Here is a 22,049-nt window from a genome sequence, read left to right as displayed (position 1 = left end):
GTGACCCTGTCAGGTATTTAACCTTTCTATGTCTGAATATCTCCACCTGTAAAAGGAGAAATTTCTTGAGCTACTTCATGAATTTCTGAGGTTGAGTGTATTAAACTTTTAAAGCAATACCAGAGGGGCTGCTGTTGTAGCTTAGTGGTAGAGCACTTGCCTAGCATGTGTGAGGCACTGGGTTTGATCCTCAGCACCACATAAAAATAGATAAATAAAATATTGAGTCCATCTACAGCTTAAAAAAAATACCCTTGTACCAGAGAATTATAATGACTCAGTAACTATTAACTATTATTGTTCTGATGGTTTTATAGAAAGGCATAAAGAGACTAGTAAATTTAGGCCAAAAGTTAGGAAAATTGAAAAGAAGATGTGAAGTTTGAATTCATTGATTCACCACTGACTTGTCTAGTAAACATATACCAAATGCCTATTATGTTCCCGATGCTGTTTTTCTGCCTTTTTGCGTACTGCCTTCTTGCTACCTGGATTGTCTTTGATGCTACTATTCAGTTGTCAAATTTTAACACCTTCTCTTCAGTGTGACCTTGAGTTCAGGGAAGAATACATACCTTAGTAACATAAATTGCACAAATAATCATTTAGTTGCATCTGTGAACCATGATAAGTGGAATCCAGTCAGTGAGAGGGAAAATGCAAAGAACATTGTAAAAGAATAAAAAATGATGAAAGTTTCTAGCCAAGACATGCAATAAAAGGAAATTTAAAAATACAGGATGGGACTTGGACTATACCTCAGTGGCAGAGCATTTGCCTAGCACATGTGAGGCACTGGGTTCAATCTTTAGTACCATAAAAACATAAACAAATAAAATAAAGGCATGCATGCTGTCCATCTACAACTACAAAAGTTTTTAAAAATAAAGGATGCTATTAAAAATGGAAAAATCAATAACTGTAGATTTCCTAACCTTTCCATATTTCATATATTTATCTTCTAATATTCTAACAATGAAATACAACCAAAAGGGCTTTCATGCTTTTTTTTTTTTTTTTTCAGTAGGTTGGCCATAAACAGATAAGGTACAGAAAAATGTAGCTTGCTTCCAAACCTAAATCAGACTTGAGATGGGGGAGGTGTTTGGAAAGGAGCTATTCTTGGGGAACTAATACACAAACACCTCCTAAAAGGGAGGAGTATGGCTCTTCGAGTCTATTCCTGCAGAAGACAAAGGTGAACAAGTGGAGGATAGGGAGCAGAACTGGGCTAGCATAGGGAGTTTTGTATAAGAACAGGAAAATTGGAAGGATTCTGTACAATTTAGGTTGCACCAAATAAACACTTAATGCCAATTCTAGGTTCACATACTTGATATTTGCAATTAGACTGTTGAATATTAGAGCAAAGGTTTGAAAGCAGATAATTTATTGTCTTTGAATAACCAGAATCTCTCATTGTGTTGTCTATATAAAAGGCCTTTAGTAAGTAATACTGAATTATTAGATCAATTAATGAAGTGATAAGTTTGGAAGAAGAATATCATATACTACCATAGTTAATCTGCTACAATTTGTTCAATATTGAAATGTTTAAAAATTTTTAAATTTACTTCAGTAAAAGATAAGAATATAATATGTGGTTACTGTAGTCAGGATTTCTTTAGCATTCTATAAAACCAATAGCCATTTAATTTATTTGGCATGTATTCCATGGTGGTAGTAGACAACCGATTTTCTATGGACAAAATTTTCAGATAGAATCATATTGTCTTGCTAATTCGACTTGCTGTGTGTTCAAGCCTTGTCAATATTGTGGAATGAGAAAATTTTTTTTCATAATTCTATAGGTATTATTTTTAGCCTTCCTTATGACTTTGAGAGCAATCAACTCTTTAGGAAGTTTTAAAATAAAAAGGTTATTCCTTCCCAGAGAAAGATTCTATACTTGGCATTTTTTGGGTTCAGAAACTCAGTTGAAAGTAAATTAGTGATTATTCCCTGACTATATCTATTATTAAGTGAAAAGAATTAATGGTACAACCAAAAATTGGTGAAGTTCTTAAAAACTTATATTCAAGGGTGCTTTCTAAGAGCAATTTATACTCTACCAGTTATATACAGAGTTGCATGCAGAAATCAGAGTTAAATGGTATTACTTATGACAGTTATATTTTAAAACTACTTTTAGATTGACACCTGGGTAAATAGCTATCTTTTATATTATCTTTACATAGACCAGAGTATAAGAGGTAGAAGTTGTTTCTTCTTTTACTTTTACTCTTTTAAAATGATGCATTAAGCTATCTCAGTGAAATAAGACAAACACTTCCACCTGAAGGGTGTGTGGTTTTTACTTTTAGAGTAATTTCCAACTGGATTGGTTTTAAGATTATGGATTTCAATTTTTTGCTTTGCTTGTATAGATACAACACAAATCTCATAAGACATTTATAATATGAAGCAAATATTTTAATATCCCATATCAAAATATCTAAGTACCTAGAAACTGGCAGTGACATCAGCAGCTTAGGTGGGCCTTCAAATATGTCAATTTAAGGGTAGGATTTAGAAACAAGTAGAGATTAGATGAAAATACCATCATTTTAAAGAGTGTTTATGGAACACAATAAAATTATTAGAATATATTTTTGTTATACATTTGTCCAATCAATACCAATTGAGGCCTCACTGTGTACTAAGTAGATAATAATTGTGTTTTATAACAATTAAAAGATTTTGTGATACACGCTGTGATCTGAAGACAATATGCTACTGGTTGTGGGAATCGCCATAATTTTCTGTTATAATGATAAAACTACCCATAAAATTGAAAACATTTTTTACTTTTTTCTGCTTCTGGGACTGGTTAAACCCTCAAATTAATGATTGGAGTTCTTGTTTACAGTTTTTACATTTAAATGCATCCCATATGATGACATACAGTTTTGATGACCTGGTTAATACTGATAAAAACTATCACTCTCATTGCCTGGGGCTAGTAGGCTACTGCATATTTTATTTTCATATCATTGCAATAAAAACTACATGTATTAGTGCTTTTCCTACCCTAGAAATCATTAATTAGGGAACTGAGGCCTAATTAACTTAAAAAGCAATTTTTAGAATATGTTTGCAGGTCATATAAAGTTATTTAAATGTCCTATGCAAATTTATAGGATCAAATAATTTTAAGAAAATTATTTCCAACAGATTACTTCTTTTCATAGGCGCTACAAACCAGTATTATATGGGAGTTCCTTTGCATCCAGAGACACAGACAATTAGATACTTTCACATCTAACTAGACTCTATTTTGTTTAATCTTTTGTATAGTCCTAATATAAATTCACATGGGAAGACTATCTAGGTACAGTCAGGGGAACTACTTAAGTGAACAATGCACTCGGAGAGATACAGGAGCTGAGTGTAGTTTTCTGGTTCATTTGTGGGTATTATTCAAGCCTTAGGTTTTCATTCTTCAGATTAGGTGAGCCATTCAATAAGAATTCTCTTGATTGATACCTGTAAAAAGGAAAATAAATCCATCACTATCAACAAATATTTACTGACACATAGAGGTATAATTTCTCTTCCTAGTGTTTGCATTAATGTTGAGATATTATATATGTACATTTAAAAATGTCTATTTTAAATCTGACCAGGAAATTTTGCTGCTGGTCAAATAGTGTAGCTATGCCAATTGCAAGAATATGTCAGATACAGTAAGATTCTGATTAAAACAGGTGTCTGGACATCATAGTAGTGGAAGTCAGGGAAGTAGGATTCCATTCACTTATAGAGCACTGAGAATCAGGCCTTTTACCTCTGAGTGGGGAGACTGGTGATTGTCTATTGGTACCTTGGAGAGCTCCCAATAACCTCTGACTTTGATCTTGTTTAAGTTCTACTGAGGCTTTTCATCCTCCTAGTCCTAGGCTTACCTAATTAGTTCTTTCATGTGATGGGACTAAAGGTAGTTAATGTAGTCACACTCCATTTATTTGCTGTGACTAGTCTGTGTGATCAGACATTATCTTCAGTCTATTAAAACACTTTTGGATCTTTAGTTTCAGATCATGGGCAATGTTTTGGGGTTCTTCAAGGTTCCTACACACAGCAGAAGACAAATAGGCTTATCAGGAGTTCAGAATGTTGGAAAAATCTCTTTCCAACATCTCTTTTTTTGGTTGAGACAGGACAAGTGTTGCCAAGGACAATGTGGCATATGCTTTGCTCCAGTTAGTACAACTTAGTAGTAGAATTAATAAACAGAGTTTAGAGAAGTTGTCGCTGAGGACTATAGAACCAATGAAAGATTCCTTATACTAGCTATCATGATAGAAGCATTCAGACAATTAGAGAGACAGGAGAGAGATTCCAGGCAGAGAAAGAGCTAGCATCAACATTCTATTGATTTCAGAGGAAGACAATTAAAAAATAAGTTTTATCCACCTGCAGAAAAAAGAAACATGTAAGGGGACTAACATTACAAAAATTACTAGTTATGAAGTATGAAGAGTAATGAGAACATAAACTTAATAATGATGCTTAGGAGACAGTCTTAGTAATAAAGGATCATTTTTGGATAAGGCTAAGTAGGGCACTCTGTGGAGTTTTGTTTCTGATCTGAGTTGCTATGTTCTGTTGTATTACTCTTCATTAAGTATATGATGTTTGCACTTAACCAAAGAATTTAATTCTGAAAGAAAATAATTCCATGAAGAAAGGAAAAACCTTTTGTATATGGAAGATCTTAGTTGTACATATTTCGATTGTTCATCATGTGGGTTATTTCAGCTGAATTCATTTTTACCTCTTGAGCTGCCTGCCCACTAACTGCTCATGCTCCTGCCGGACTCGACTTTTGGATATGCCTCTCTGAGGGACTATAAAAGCATCCTCTATCGAGGGGTGGGAGGGGTGGGGGGAAAGAAAAAAAATAACAGAATGAATCAAAAACTATTACCCTAGGTAAATGTATGATTACAAAAATGGTATCCCTCTACTTCATGTACAAACAGAGAAACAAGATGTATCCCTTTTGTTTACAATAAAAATGAATTAAAAAAAGAGTATTCTCTATCAATGTGAAGTAGAGTTGCTTATCCTGGCAAAGAGTCCTAGGCAATAGAAAAATAATCAATGGTTACAAATAATAGACAAACATTGCTTTCAATAGTATTTAATTAGGTCTTTTGCCAACATGTTTTTAGAATGTCTACAAAAATAAAAATATAGCATGAAAATATCTTGCAGTTGGAACTACTTCAGAGGTCATCTCATTTACCCTCAATATAATCAGGTAGCCATCCAACCTGCATTACCACCCTGGTGGCTAGATACCAGCCTCTGTTTGAAGATTTTCAGACAGAAGATTGCTGTCCCAAGATAGCCATTTCACTGTTGACTCACTTGGAAAGGACATGCTTTATGCTATAATCTGTCCTTGTGACTTGAAATCTATTATTTCAATTTCTTTTGAGGGAAGCTACACCAACAAGGTAAATTCATAGAATTTTTTGTGCCAATTTACTTGGCACATGATTTGTATAAAAATTTTTCTAGGTACCACAAATGATAAAATTATGAATTAAGGATATGATATTTTCCTTCATTGGAAAGACAGATTCTGGTAAATATTTTGTTTCAATATATGGGCGGAGAGATGAATAAATCATAATGTTGTTTTTTTCCTTTCCTTATTAAATAATTGGTAAACTCTTTATAGAGATGTAAGTTTGGTATGTTACATGTTAAGTGAAGGATGTAAAAATGCATCGTATTACTGTCCTAATTTCCCCTAGAATGATGACATAGTTTTTTTTTTTTTAATTGCATACCCTATCAATGAAAAAAACCTCAGGCAAATCTAATATTTATATCTTCACTTTCAAATTATAAACATGAATTACTGAACTAAAATATTACATATGTAAACTAGGCATATTTAAACTTCACATTTTATCAATAAAATACCTTATGTACCTTGTTTTGCAGCCCACATGGTAAGGATGAGATTTATGTCTCTCTTAGCTATTCAAACCTATAACTTCTCTTGAAAATAGCATTGTAGGGTCCATTACATATTTGTCTTTCTAATTAGAGTCAAGTGCCTGCAATATGGTAGCATTTAAAATTTGGCTCAAGAACATTAGAACTCGCCAAATTAAAACAAAATAGACTCTGAGACAATATTGAGAAACTAAGAGTACTTTAAGGGAGGATATCATATAATGAATGTCTGAAAAATAATGTATAAGAAAGTTCTGTGGTTTTAACATAGAATTAGTAAAGGGCAGAAGATTCACTGTAACAGCAGATTAAAAAGAAGTAAAATTTGAGAAAGTGTCAAATAAACTAGAATCTTGATTTTTTAGAGGTCTAATCACCCCATAGAGTAAAAATCTGAGATTTTACTAAAATAAATATTTTCAAAGAACACAATTGCATGGAGGCAAAATTTAAGATATAGAAAGAAAAAGGAAGAAAATAATGCCATATTACTTTTCTTTGTTAGGGTCTTCTATGCAAGTTTAGATTGCCACCCTACAGATCTAACAGCTTTCGAAGTCTTATTCAGAACAGTGTGTGTGCTTACAATGTCAATGATACTTTTCTAGATATAGATAACATTGTGTCTCATGTCCTTTGTTATCCCATGTATTCCTAGTTAGGTGAGACTGCAGCATACAGTACAGTTTTAAGATTCAGTTCTCAGGCTTAGTGTCAGATGATGTGGTATACATCACAGGTCTACTGTGGTAAGAGGGAAAATGGATTCAATTTCTTTGTTTTGTTCTGTGATCTGCAAACTAAAAGCACTTTATCCATAGGGTTGTTGTGAGAATCCTACTAGTTAATATATGAACCAGTACTTAGAACCCAAAATATCACTAATACCTACTATGTGTTTGCTATTATTGATATTCACATAAGGCACTTGGCATAGTGCCTAACATAGGATCTGAGCTTCCTAAGTATTTGCTGTGATTCTTATTGCCAGGAACTGCATTCTAATTTCTGTAAGCTTTATTTCAGACTTTGGTTACAATGCAAAACAAATGGAAGTATATCCTCTTAAAACAAATTCATGTTCTTCACTTCACTGAACAAACCAACAAAATAGGGTTGGCAAAAGGCCTCCTGAGGAAGGGTGTGTGCTTCACCTTTTAGTCATAATACACACCTGCAAAGGACTAGTCTACAATACATAACATGGCTCCGGAAACTTACTTTTCACTTTTTGCAGCTGTAAACCAATATTTGCTTTGAGTAATCCTATTAGTTTGTGCTCAGTGTTATTGAGAATATATATATTCAAATTCTTGTTCCTTGTTTTACCTGTTAGCTTTAACAAACTTCCCTATTTCAGCATTATAACCCTGTACAATTTAAAAAATATATGATCAGATAGATGTGTGCTCCCAATTGGTAGAATGTAATTTAATGCAGTAGAGTAGGTAGAAATATTTTGAAATAAATGGGATTTATATTACAAATATTTACGGCATACTTTTTGACATTTTATCACTGCTAAAAAAATGGTTTAGATTTATGATCCAAAGTCTCCTGACTCTTCTTTCTTAAACGAAAGCAGGCAACTCTAACACTGTTTCACACACAAAATTTATGAGTATTATTTAACTTTTTGATGTGAAATGTGTCATATTTAGTATAGTACTAAGCACTATTGACCACATTTCTTAATTGTAATCACTATAATGTAATAAAATAACTTCTTTTTAGCTAGGCACAAAATTATCAAACATTTGAAATATTTAAGATAAATTTGACTTCATACAAACTTTGTTATTTTAAAAATTTTATTTAATGAAACAAAATTAAGTGAACATAAAATAATAAAGAGGGTGGAGAGTTGTAGATGTTACAAAGTCCTTGGAGTGCTCAGGGTAGTAGTATTTAAAGAAATTCTGCTTCAATATTGTGGAAAGCAGAATTGACTTCAGATACTCTTTCTTTCTTTTTTTTTTTTTTTTGTACTAGGGATTGAACCTAGAGGTGCTTAACCACTAAGCCACATCCCCAGCCCTTTTTTAAATATTTTATTTAGAGACAGTGTCTCACTGAGTTGCTTAGGACCTCACTAATTTGCTGAGACTGGCTTTGAACTGCAGATCCTCCTGACTCAGCATCCCAAGCTAGTGGGATTACAGGTCTGCTGCCACATGCAGGGCTAACTTCAGATCATCTTAAATTTGAAATGAACACTTTCAAATTTCCCAGTTATCACAATAATAAATGATATTTGCTTTTTATACAAAAGTACGCTCAGGCAATTTTCTTTCCATTGCTCATCGAAATTGTTAACCCTAATTTCAGAAGACTTTGGGGGATTAAGTGACATAGTCAAGTATAATCACATAGTTGATATTCAAACCTGAACTTCTGATGCCAAATGCTATATTCACAGGTATTTAGAGAGGATAGACTAAAAGAATTGATTAGAAAATTGTAGGCGAAAGTATAGCACTGTCTTTACAGACTAATGAAAAAGGAATTAATATTCCGTTTTTTAATTTTCATTCTTAGCTGTCATTCCTTTGCAGAGAAGGACCATGGAAAGGGAGGGGGCAGGGAGATATGATCCAAAAAGGAAAGTGATTCATAGTCAATAAACATTGTTTTGCTGGAAGGAGAGTTTATTCCCATTGATAATAATTTGATGCAGAACACCTAAAATATAAAATCAAATTTATATTTTTTAAATTGACAATTTTTTGAATTAATAACTTAGAGGAAAATAAAATATTTCAGTGACCCATATACTTATTTATATATGTGTATGTATGTGGGTGTGGTATTTTCTCTATTATTCCAGAATTGGGCTGTAGCCTGCAAGTAAATTAGAGAGCACTTGTTTTCATTTTTAATTATTGATCGGCTGCCTGTAAGGTTCATTTTCTATTAATGCGGAGGTGGAATTGTGTTTTTTCCTTGCTCTTTAGCTCTTGATGAACCCCATATGGTTCTGATGCTCAGCACTCTTCAATAATTCAAACTTATCATGGGAAAAAAATCATCAAGTTTGAAAATCTAGATCAGTGGTTCTCAAAGTTGTGTTTTTCCTAAGAGTAGAAATATTATCTCAAGCTGAATTATAATTTAGGTTTAAACTTTTAAATTGTGTGTAAACAAAGCTGTTTGTTTTTTATATAAGAAGGAGTATTTCTTCATGACTCATTCAACTTTCCATTCCCCTCTGGTGGTCCCAAACATCGCTCCTTAAAGGCACAGGGCTCTCATTGAACAGACTGTGAAGTACTGATGCAGATGATAAAATGGTCAGAGTATAGCTCAGATTTAGGACCAAGACAGACCTATCTGCATGCAGACCATGATCTCACCATCAACTAACCCTGATACCTTGAGTAAGCACCACTTTTCCTCATTGAAATGGGGATAAAACACTTTTCCTCATTAAAATGGGGATAAAATAGTGCTCACCTCATAAAAACCAATCTGAAAATTGAAGTAATGCACAGAAAGTGCTTGTCATGTATTATTACTAACATCAATATTTAATAATCGCTGCTCAGACATACTCAGAGTGATACAAGGTTGTCAGGATAGGATGATGAAGTGGTGGAGATAATGCCAATTACAGTGTGACTTTCTCGATGAGAGACCCAGATATTTCAAATTATAATTCTAAGACACATATACAGTTTATGCTTTCTCAATTCTAAGATTTATGTATATATGTATAAGATTTATGTGTATATATATATGTATGCATGTATATATAATATGTGTATGTACATAACATGTAGATATGTAATGCACCCACTTTAAAAAATAAATTCCCAATTGTCCCTTAAGATACTGAACTGGTGAAAATCCTTAAGATGTAATGTAATTATTCTTTGGCAGTATGTAAAAACTTTTAAGGTAATTTCACAGGGGAAGATGGCAAATCAAATTTGCAAATATACTCTATTTTTTTTTCAGAACAGAGTCTCTAAAATGGGAATTTTTAATGCTATGACATTATGTTAATAAGTAAGCAATCCATTTTGCATCTCTCTGTCCCTCCCTTCCTTATCTCCTTTCCTTCAAACACCATTTTTTAATGAAGTAAAATGAGTGTCACATGTCTAGATGTTACTTTAATCCCAACAGTGCAGAAGTAAACTCTTCAGTAGATGCACCAGGTGAGAATTCCAGGAGAAAGCATCCTACAAGACAGCTTTAGCAGATGGGAGCAGTGAACACACTACTCTCAGTCTTTCTCTATTTGCCAAACTATCTGGCTTCCCATCAATTCCTGCCATGAATTGCCTGGCCTGGGCTCTCTTTGTTCTTCCTGCCACACTAGCACTGGCTTCTTTGCATGCTGCACTCATCTCCCAGAGATTAGTGATTTATTTGCTCTCTGCTCCAGGCCTGGTACACATGATGCTTCAACTTATTGAATGCCTCAGAAGATCTCTTCTTAAGACAAACAAACAAAAATATGCTACTGAGAAGTAGTATACTTAGGTTTGCTTTGATTTTATTTAGAACCATGTCTGGTATATGTTAGCCCACAACTGAGAGCAAGACAAAGTCAGGAAAGAAGCCAGAGAGAAGGCAGATGCATCAAACAAGAGAAGACAACAGCACCAAATTGCAAGGTGGGGTGGGGAGCAGGAGAAGAGGCTGAAGTTCTCTCTGTCTCCGTCTCTGTCTCTCTTTTCCCTTTAATTTTACCTTAAGTTTTTCATTCAAATCATCTTGTGCTTCTTGGACTAGCTATCAATATTAGACTTTAGTTAATTAGCATTTCAAAGAGATAAAGACAGTGGGTGATGATTCTGTGAGTCACCTACTCGAAATGACAGCTTGACTAACCTAGTAACACAGGTCCCAGCCCCACCCATGTCCTTCACTTGGTTTTCCAGAATTTCCTCCTTTAATCTTAATCTTCATGTACTCCTTTTCATTATTTTGTATTAATTGTTAAAATTAAGGGGTTTCACCATGACATTTCCATGTGTGCATAAATTTTTCACTGATAATATTCATCTTCCCTTCTATTTTTTCTTGCTCTCTCTTCTCATTCTCTCTGGGCCCTTTCCAGGCTCCAGTAGTCCCTCTTCTACTTTCAGGTAATATGTTATGTCATGTTAATGTATGTATATGAAAGAAAACATGTGCTACTTATTTTTCTGTGTCTGGCTTATTTTGTCTAACATGATGTTCTCCAGTTCTACCCATTTTCCTGCAAGTGACAAGATTTTATTTTTCTTTACAACTGAATAATATCTATTGCTTATAATCTATACCACGTTTTCTTTATACATTTATCTACTGAAGAGATAGGCTGATTCCATGTCTTGCAACTGTGAATAGTGCCATAATAACTATGGGTATGGAGTGATTTGTTTGCTGACTTTGTTTCCTTTTGGTATATACCCAGGAGAGGTATAGCTGGGTCATATAGTAGTTTTACTTTCAGTTATTGAAAAGCCACTGTTCTGTTTTCCATAGTGTCTGTACCATGACAAACACCATAGCCAACATACTGAATGGGGAAAAACAGACAACATTTCCTCTAATATCAGGACCAAAACAAATATGTCTACTCTTGACACTCTTAATATAGTACTTAAAATTTTAACTAGAGCAATTAGGGAAAATAAATAAATAAAATACATACATATAGTAAATGAGGAAGTCAAATTATCCCGGCTTGCAAATAGTATGAGTCCGTGGAAAATCCTGAAAACTCCACCAACATTTTTAGAACTGATAGATTCAGAAAAGTGGCGGGATACAAAATCAAGATAAAAAATTAGTAGCTTTGTGTAAGTTGAACCATCTTTGCATCCCTGGAATGAAAACAACTTGATCATAGTTTATAATTCTTTTAATATGCTTTGAATTGTATTGCTATTAGTATTTTATTGGAATTTTTTCATCTTTGTTCATCAGGGATAATGTTGTGTAGTTTGATTTTTTTTGTTGTTGTTGTGTCCTTGTCAGGTTTTGCTTACAGGGTAATTCTAGATTTGTAGAATGAGTTTGGAAGAGTTCCTTCCATTTCTTTTTTGTGCAATAATTTGAAACCCATTAGTGTTAGTTTTTCAAAAGTGTGGTAAAATTCAGCAGTGGATTCATTTGGTCCTGAACTTTTCTTTGTTGGTAGACCTTTTGTTACTGCTTCAATATCACTATTTGCTATTGATATGTTTAAGCATTTTATATCTTTCTGATGCAATTTGGTAGGTCAGATGTGTCCAGAAATTTGTCCATTTCTTCTAGATTTTTCAAATTATTCTCTTATAGCTTTTCAAAATAGGCTCTAATGAACCACTGAATTTCAGTGGTGTTTGTTGTAATGTCTCCTTTTACATTTCTAATTTTATTTATCTGGATCTTCTCTCTCATTAGGTTAGCTAAGGGCTTCTGCTTTTGTTTATCTTTACAAAAAGTAAGTTAGCCCTTTTTTTCATTGATCCTTTGTATTCTTTATTTCTATTTCATTTATTTCTGTGCTCATATTTATTATTTCTTCTGATTTGGATTTGGTTTGCTCTTGTTTTTCTAAGGTTATATATTAGGTTATTTATCATTAGGTTATTTATTTGAGAGCATTTTATTTTTTATGTAGACATTTATTGCTATAGATTTTCATATTAATACTGATTTTTGATATGTTGTGTTTCCACTTGTGTTTAGTTCAAGGAATTAAAAAATTTCCCTTCTGATTTCTTCAGTGACACACTGTTCACTTAATAGTGAGTTGTTCATTCTCCATGATTTTGTATAATTTCTGCAGTTTCTCTTGCATTCATTCCATTGCCATCATATAAGATGAAAGAAATGATTTTAGTTTTTAAAAATTTGTTAAGATTGCTTTGTGGTCTAATATATAGTCTATTTTGGAAAATGTTCCATGTGTTTATAAAAACAATTTGTATCCTGCAACTGGATGAAATATTCTATATATGTCTGTTATGTTCCATTGATCTGTGGTATAATTTAACTCATGTTTCTTTTTTGATTTTTCTGTCTGAATGATATATCTATTGGTGGGACTAGGGTATTGGAGTCACCATTATTGTATTGGGGCTTATCTCTCCTTTCAATGTCTGTTAGTGTTTGTTTTATAAAATTGGGTGATCCGACATTTGGCACATATTCATTTTTAATCACTAGATGAATTATTTCCTTGATTTATTTATAGTGACCTTTTTTTGTCTCTTCTGTTTTGGTCTTAAAAGTCTATTATGTAAGGTATTAATATAGCTACTCCTGCTTTTTTTTTTTTTTGCAGATTTCGTTTGCTTGGAATATTGTTTTTCTTTCTTTCATTTTCAGTCTGCTCATGTCTTTGCAGGTGAGCTGAGTTTCTTGTAGGCAGTACATTTAGCCATTTATCCATTTTGCATCTTTTAACTGGAGAACTAAGACCATTTACATTGAGAATTATTATTGAAAGGTATGTACTTATTCCTGACATTTTGTTGTTTTTCTTTTGGTGTTTTTAATACTCCATATTCTGCTGATTTATTGTATTTATAATGTTTGATTTTTTTCATATTTCTCATTTGTGCATTTACTCTTAATCTTTCATATCTTCTCATTATTGTGTTTTTTCTTCCCCTTTCTAGGTATAATTTCCCTAAGTATCTTCTTAAATGCTGCCTAATAATCATCAATTCCCATAGTTTATGCTTATTTTAGAAGATTTTTATTTCTTATTTGAGTATGAAGGATAATCATGTTGGGTACAGTAATCTTGGTTGGCAGTTATCTTCTTTCAGGACATGAAATACATCATTTCAAGGTCTCTTGGGCTTTAAGAGTTTATGCTCAGAAATCTGCTATTAGGTTTGCCTTTAAATGAAGCTCATTGCTTCACTCTTGAATTTTTAAATATTATTTCATTGTTTGATGCTTTGGGCATTTTAGTTTTCCTTAGGTATGTCAGTTACATAGACTTTTTTTTTTCTCTGACCCTACTGTTTAATTTAGAGTAATGTTGACTTTTGAACTATGTAAATGTTTTACATAACAAAAAATAAATTTAAAATATGAATTGATTCCTAATTACATTAATAATATACAACATAATAACAATATATAATAATAAATAATAATAACAACCTAACCCCAAGATTGGACATAGATGGAAAGAGAAGAAATCAAACTAAGTTACATAGACTTTTGATCTTTGTATGGTGTCCCAGAGATCTTGTATGTTCTTTTTATTCTTTCTTGTCTTTTTTTCTTTATTTATTAGACTTATCTTCAAGCTCTGATATTCTTTCTTCGAAACATTGAACACTTCATGAATTTGTGTATAATCCTTGCACAGAGATCATATATAATATTCTCTGTATCATTCTAATTTTATCATATGTGCTGTGGAAGTAAAAACCCTCACATACTTTTCTCATCCCATTTTATAAGTCTCTTTTGCCTCCTGTTCTGAATCTTCTGTTTTCCTAATTTTTCCCCCTCTCCCTTTTTGTGCTTCTGTATTTCATTCTCCCCTTTTTTGTGAGGTAGCTTTCTTTTCCTTTTTTTCTCTAAATGTTTTGGTATTTGTTTAACTCTGGTCTGCACATGCCATGGATTTTGTGTTGAGTGTTAAAATATTAACTGCAGTTATTTAATGAATATCTACAACCTTAGTTTTCTCTTAAGTAACATGTAAGTTGGAAGTTTAAACATTCATACTTCAAAAGAGAGGAAAAGTGTTTTATTTTTCCTTCAATATAATCCAATACCCCTGTTGGCATTAAATCAGAATATTTGGTTAGAAAAGGAATAGTCATCCTTAAATTAAGCACTAATATTATTAGACAAAAGTAATTTTATTTATGTACATTATCATGGAATATTATAGAATATTGCTGGGTTGCCTGTTCATATAATTTTATGCCATAAAGTTTCATGAACTGGCTTAACTCCAGAAACCATTATTTGAAATATGTACTAAACTTAAAAGGATAGAAAAAAGGGAAAGCATCAAGACACTGAAAAATTCTTCACAAATCTCAGCCTATAAATCTACTGAACTCAATCACCACCTTTGTTCTTTGTTCCTTCTATTCTCTGGAAGACTTCTTACGTGTTCAGACCTTAATGTGTTCAGACCTAAGATGTCTAGAAATTTACATTGTACATGCCGAAACTCAGACCCTATTTCCTTTTTATTTCTAATTCTGTTCAGCTCTGTCTGCTCCAGCTTTTTCTCTCTGGTCATAAAGTTTTGATCTTATATTCACTTTCTTCTAGGAAGCCCCTGAACTGCACCAAATTTGTTATTTTTGTCTTCTAAGGCATTTCTCTGCTTTGATGGAGTGGAAGAAGGGGTTTTACTTAAGTATTTTCACCTTCATTTCACCATTGGATCTCCATTCTCTCCAGTATCAATCTTCTGTCTGCCAGAGAACAGCTTCCCAGCTGCGGTAGTCAGCTTTTTTCAGCGTGAGAGAAATACCTGATGTGAACAACTTAAAGGAGGAAAATTTTATTTTAGCTCATAGTTTTAGAGGTTGCAGTTCATGGTCAGCTGGCTCCATTGCTGTGAGCCTGTGGTGAGGCAGTATATCGTGGCAGAAGGGTGTGGCAGAGAAAAGCTGCTCAGCTCCTCACAACCAGGAGGGAGAAGGAAAGAGAGACCGGGGATAAGAAAAACCCTTCCAGGGCATACCTCCAGTGACCTATATCCTCCAACTAGACCTCACTTTCTAAAATGTTCACCACCTACCAATAATGCCATCAAATTATTAATTCATCCGTGAATTAATCCACTCATAAAATCAGAATCCTCATGATTTAGTTGCTTCCCCAAAGTCCCACCTCTGAGCATTATTTCCACCATGAAATGATATTACCTAAAATTTAAACTGAAAAAAAAATGAATTTTGTTTTGTTTTGATTTATGGTTAACAACTATTGTCATCCGTATAGTTTAAAATTTAAAGAGAAGGATTCAGCACTTAGAGAGCAGTTGAAAATAGGAAAGGAAAACATCTGAGATAGTAGAAATAGAAAATGAAGATGTAGGATTTTAGGTGAGGTCACATTTCGGTGGCATTTTTACAATAGGAAAAAATAGTTGAGATTGTTTGTAAATAGGATCTTGAGCAGGAAGTGAAATGGTGAAGGTATTGCTTTAAGAATGGTAGCAATGGACTGTGGATAATTGGAGGGAAAGATCACTACATACAAGTAGGCATGGAATAATAAGATCATGGATCAGGATGGCTTGCTGTCCATGTTCAACATGTCTTGTGTATGTTTTCTTTCTTTTTTTTTTTTTTTGATATTTTTTTGCTCCTGTTTAAATAAGTGGGGTTATATGCGAGTATCTCAAAAGTCATATCTGGTAAAATCTTGCCCTAGTCTCTCAGAGAGAATTATTGTTACTCCCTCATAAGCCCACAGAATTCTATTTCTGCCTCTATTAGCCCACAACCTCAAACAATTAATTATCCATGTCCCTGTTCCTGAATTAAACAGTTAACTTCCCATAGACTAGGAGACTTACTATTTATTGCATACAGGGAACTTAGGGCAGGATTTGGAAAATATTGTACACACATGGATATTGTTATTGATCAACTGAAGGATCAAAGCTTGCACTTTTTCCCCACATGTAGCTAAGATGCTTAGCAGATGTGTTTCTAAAAGGTTTAATAATTTAGAAGGAGATAGTATTTACCTTGTTTAAATCAGTTGTATCTCCAAAGCTGAAAGGTTGGTAGCTTTTCAAGATCGCATGAATGATAACTGAGTTTTCCAATAGTATTATTATTTAGTTTTCAGTATTAAATATATCCAGACATTTTCTGCTTTTCTACTCTTAGTGTCTGGTCTCAGAAGTTCTCCAATAATGTGGTTTACTCTTTTTCTCTCTATATACCCCTTCTCTTTGTTTCTAACAATCTATAATCTTATGTGCACGTATGTGTGTATGTATTCTGAATCCAGATAAACATGGATTTAAATCTTATTGGATTCACTTAGCTGTGACCCAGAAATGTCATATAGTCACTGGGTCTTGGTTTCTGCATCTTAAAATAGTGAAAATTTTGTCCTTGTAAAGTTTCGTTTTGCTTTGGATTAAAAATTATATCTATATAAGCCAATCCCCCCAAAACCAAAGGCCAAATGTTTTCTCTGATAAATGAATGCTGATCCACAATGGGAGGTATGGCAAGGGAAGATTGGAGGAACTTTGGATTGGGCAGAGAAAAGTGAGGAGGGAAAGGGGAGGGGAGGGGGCATAGGGGGTAGGAAAAATGGTGGAATGAGAGGGACATAATTACCCTATGTATATGTATGACTCCATGAATGGTGTGACTCTATATCATGTACAACCAGATAAATGAAAAGTTGTGCTCCATTTGTGTACAATGAATCAAAATGCAGTCTACTGTCATGTATAACTAATTAGAACAAATAAGACACACACACACACACACACACAAAGAAATGATATCTTTGAAATATACCCCATGCATACCCCATTCATAGTGGCAATTATTGTGTATGTTTGGTGGTGTCTTTGTTATGCAGTTGTAAATAGGCATTAATTTTATAGCTTTCTATTATTGGTTTAACATTTTATCATCAATTTTGGTGGGCATCTAAGAAGAATGTCTTTTGTTTCAGACTCTGCCTGTTTAAGAATGAAGGGCTGAGATGAAGAAACTGTGATTCTGCATTCTTCTTTCTCCATGAGCATCTAAACTGGAGCCTTCAGATGATGGGTGGGATAGGTTCTGCTGTTAGGAAAGATAGTTGTACCTTCTGAACACTGATTGTCCCTAGGACTGTAGGTCCATCTTTCAGCCTTTTCTGCTTGGATGACCATATTTGTGGAGGAAGAGTGTGTCGTGATACTCATTTGTGTCTATGTGTCTATGCCAATCCTAATACATAGACTTTGTAGCAGAGGGTACCCAGGACATGCCTGCCCTGACTGTTACTGAATGGAGAAATAAGAACCCTATTTTATTTAGAGGAATTTGGGGGTCTCTTTTATAATGCTGCTCTTTTATTTCTCCTTTCTTAGCCAGCAGAAATAAGGGATCTGGAGACACAAATGCATGTTACTTCCCACTCCCAAAAAGAATGGCTTTGGAAAGGGAGTAGGCTGGATGTTACAATTGCTGCATTAAGAAATTAAAATGACAGGTGACACTTCTCTTTTATAAACCAGGCATCCAGGAGAAAAAGTTGCTTGCTCTGGGATTCTTTTAATAAGAATATGCTGAGGTACAGCGTGTTGGAAAATAAAGAGTAGGTAAAAGTTTGATGAAAGCTGGGACTAAGAGAAGTTGTATTTCTAGTACAGCACGAAAATGTAATCATCTGGTGTCTGACACTCTAGTTGCAGTTTTAAAGAAGCAACTTTACTCAGTAAATTGAGTTTTAGATAACTTAGATCAGGGAGAGCCCAGGTAAAGAAGGAATTTGCAGTTTGTGTCTAATTATAGGGATGACTTCAAGTGTATTATATCTGGCCCATTTGGGAAGTCAACCCTGAACCTAAAGTACTGGGGAAGCAGAGAGGGAGGGAGGGAGGGTGGGAGGGCAGAAAGAGAAGAGAGGAGAAGAAAGGAGAGGAGAGGAGAGAAGAGAGAAGAGAGAAGAAAGAGGAGAGAAAGAGAGATAGATATTAAAAAAAGAAGATGGAAAGACAAAATCATACCTTGCTCACTTGATTTTGTTTAAAAATCGAATAGGCCTAATTTTGGCTTAGTGATCCCTTTAAAACTTTTTCACCAATCTTCTCTGAAATTGGTAAGATGGAAATAGATAGGAGCTGGGTATATCCTCAAGTGATTTCTTATTGAATAGAGTAATTTATTCTCTAGAACTGACCCATACTAATGTGTTGTAAACAGGAGGAGTGGATAGTGGTAACTAGCTATTTCTTAGACAAATATCTTTCAAGATCATGATGGCCTAAAGGTAAACTGCTGGCATACCTCACTTTCACTGCCTAGTGAAATACTCTTTAACATCACTTGATTTTCCTCTTTGTCTTCTAGTTGTCTTTTTTTTTTTAACAACTAATGCAGATTTGCAAAAATGTTTTAGCAATTCCTTGATATAGTCAAATGATCACTATCTTTTTAGTGGCAATCCCTTGATATTAGTGTGGCATCTGAAACTTTTTTTTTTTTTTTTTTTGGCACTAGACCTGATTAACCCTCTTTCTCTAAACGTAAGACATAGCTCTGCATGCATCTTCAACCATGTGCCATCTTTACCTATGCTGTACTCAGTGGTTGGAACATTTTCACTTGTCTGCTTGCCTCATCTGCTGAATCCTTGAGACGAGGCTCAATATCCCATGGGAAGCATGGCCCATGGCAGGATGAAGTCTGTTACATAGCTCTCTCCAGTGTCTTCCAGGGACATTGCCTCTCTTCCTGGGTCAAAAGTAAACTTGAGGAGAGAGATTGTGTTTTACTTTTGCTTTGAGGTACACACAGACACACACGCACGCACACACAACCTAAAGTATGAATCGACGTAGTGTCTGATTCAGCATGTGACAGTAGGCAAAAGAGTAAATGAACGTATGAATTCCAAGTACTTTACATAATGGATATATATAACATGTAAATGTTAAATGTTTTCTAAGGAATTAATTTTCTTGAAGAAAACTAATCCCTCATTTCTATTTTTATTTCAAAAAGTTTCGAACTGTATTTAATTTTAGACATTTTCCAAGAAAATATATGTGGACATCACTAATCATGCAGTAATTACTTTTCAAGAAACTTCTGATGATTATTTTTCCCATAAACCTTAAATTTAAGTAAATGTTAGTTATTTTCCTAAACAGTCCAATGATTGATATAACTGAAATTTGAGTAGCTAAAAATATGTGTATTTTTCCCCCAATGGGAAAACTGCTGCTTTTATTTTTTATTTATTTATTTGGTTTTTCAATTTAACAGACTGCATTTTGATTCTTTATATACAAATGGGGTACAACTTTTAGTTTCTGTGGTTGTATATGATGTTGATTCACACCATTCATGTAATCATACATGTACGTAGGGTAATGAGATAATAATGAAATAATGTAAATTTTCTTTGAGTGTTTTCCAAAAAGAGACAGCTAGACTTCTGTGACCTTATTTATGACATATTTTACATTAATGAATTAAAAAATAATTATATTTTTGTTTAATTATTGAAGAAATAAATGTTGAGACCCAGTACATCTTAAAAGTGCTGGTTCATTACTATGTAAATAAAGTCAATAATTCCTCTCATGTGTCTGAAATAAATTTTTGAATGAGAGATTTACTTACTGAATTCAAGATTCAAAAAATAATTTAGAGTCAACTATAGGCCATGGCCAGAGCTGTGAAGTAACTCAGGAAAACAATAGAGGCAAAGGAACCAGAGCATAAGCTCCACCCACCTCCCTTACTGGCTCTGGAGTTTGGTAAGTCACTTGCCTTCTATAAACCCTTTTCCTCATCTTGTCTAGGTTAATAATGTCAACTGCTTCAAGTTGTTAAGAGGTTTGAAGAAATAACGTGGGGAAACCAGTCCTTTTCTAGCATACAACTAGTGCCTGATAAAGCATCATTTCTTTTTTTATTTGTTCTAATTAGTTATACATGAAAGTAGAATGCATTTTGACACATCATACATAAATGGAGTTCAGTTTCTCATTCTTCTGGTTCTATGTGATGTAGAATCACCCCAATCGTGTAGTCATATACAGGGTAATAAAGTCAGATAAATTGTACTGTCCTTCCTACCCTTACACCCCTCCCCTCCCTTAGCTCCCCTCTGCCTAATCCAAAGTACTTCTCTTCTTCCCTAGCACTCCTACCTGCTGTTGTGAATTAGCATCTGCATATCAGAGGAAACATTTGACCTTTGGAGTTTGGGGATTGACTTATTTTGCTTAGCATGATATTCTCCAGCTCCATCCATTACCAGCAAATGCCATAATTTAATTCTTCTTTAAAGCTGAGTAATATTCCATTGTTTATATATACCACCATTCATCTGTTGGTTTCATAGTTTAGCTATTGTGAGTTGAGCTGCTATAAACATTGATGTGACCATGTCACTGCAGTATGCTGATTTTTAAGTTCTTTGGGTATAAACCGAGTGGGATAGCAGCAAAGGAAACAATAATGTGAAGAGGGAGCCTACAGAATAGGAGAAAATCTTTATCATATGTGCCTTAAATAAAGCCCTAATCTCCAGGATATATAAAGAACTCAAAAACCTTAATATCAAAAGACAAATAACCCAATCAATAAATGGGCTAAGGAACTGAACAAACACTTCACAGAAAAAATACAGTCAATCAACAAATATTTGAAAAAATGTCCAACATCTCTAACAGAAAAATGCAAATCAAAACTACTCTAAGATTTCATTTTACTCCAGTCAGAATGGCAATTATCAGGACTACAAGTAATGATGTTGACCAGGATGTGGGAATAAAGGTCCACTCATACATTGCTGGTGGGACTGCAAATTGGTGCAACCATTATGGAAAACTTGTATGGAGATTACACAAAAAACTTGGATTGGAACCACCATTTGACCCAGCTATCCCACTCCATTTCTTTTAAGAATTTTTTTTCTTTTAAGATATTAAGAATATTGTTGTTAAAGTGGTAGTTTTGAGTTAGTCTGGATTCAATAAGGTATTTCACAGGCATTGAAAGGCTTAAAGATTAATTAAATGTGTTAAAGAAAGGAAATTTTTATGATTACTTGTTGTTGTTAATATAAAGATAGATTGGATGTATTGCTTAGAAATCTTTAAGTGCCCAATGCTTTTTCAGGTTCTAAACATCAACATTAGGATGAATTCCAATAAATCAATTGGAATTCTACTCTAACCTTGATGTGATTCTGTGCCATGCCATCTATTATGTTGACTGTTTTTCTAGTGTGTAAAATTCACATGTTCCTTCATGAACTGGGGATTACAAAAAGTCTAATGTAATTTATGAGTTTGGGGCTATAAATCCATGTTTCAAGACACCTCATAAAGGAAAAAGGGTATCTATGGGTCAGTGTGCCTCCTGTGCTGTTACAGCGCCTACTAAGGGCTTTTGGGGGAA

At 33.8% G+C, this 22,049-nt stretch overlaps 1 protein-coding gene and 1 non-coding gene across 4 annotated transcripts in view; one reads left to right on the top strand and one right to left on the bottom strand.

The window, feature by feature from the left end:
• Pde4b (phosphodiesterase 4B) overlaps positions 1-22,049 on the top strand; it is a 444,794-nt gene that overhangs the window by 112,349 nt on the left and 310,396 nt on the right. The gene's annotated exons all lie outside the window — the stretch shown is intronic.
• On the bottom strand, positions 14,243-14,350 carry LOC124968502 (U6 spliceosomal RNA). The gene has a single exon (XR_007105744.1). It is a non-coding gene; the product is annotated as a U6 spliceosomal RNA (small nuclear RNA).

The sequence above is a fragment of the Sciurus carolinensis genome, chromosome 1, assembly GCF_902686445.1.
Source record: "Sciurus carolinensis chromosome 1, mSciCar1.2, whole genome shotgun sequence".
Classification (NCBI taxonomy): Eukaryota; Metazoa; Chordata; class Mammalia; order Rodentia; family Sciuridae; genus Sciurus; species Sciurus carolinensis.
Note: the sequence above shows the minus strand (reverse complement) of the source record. Positions and strands in the feature narration are given on the sequence as shown.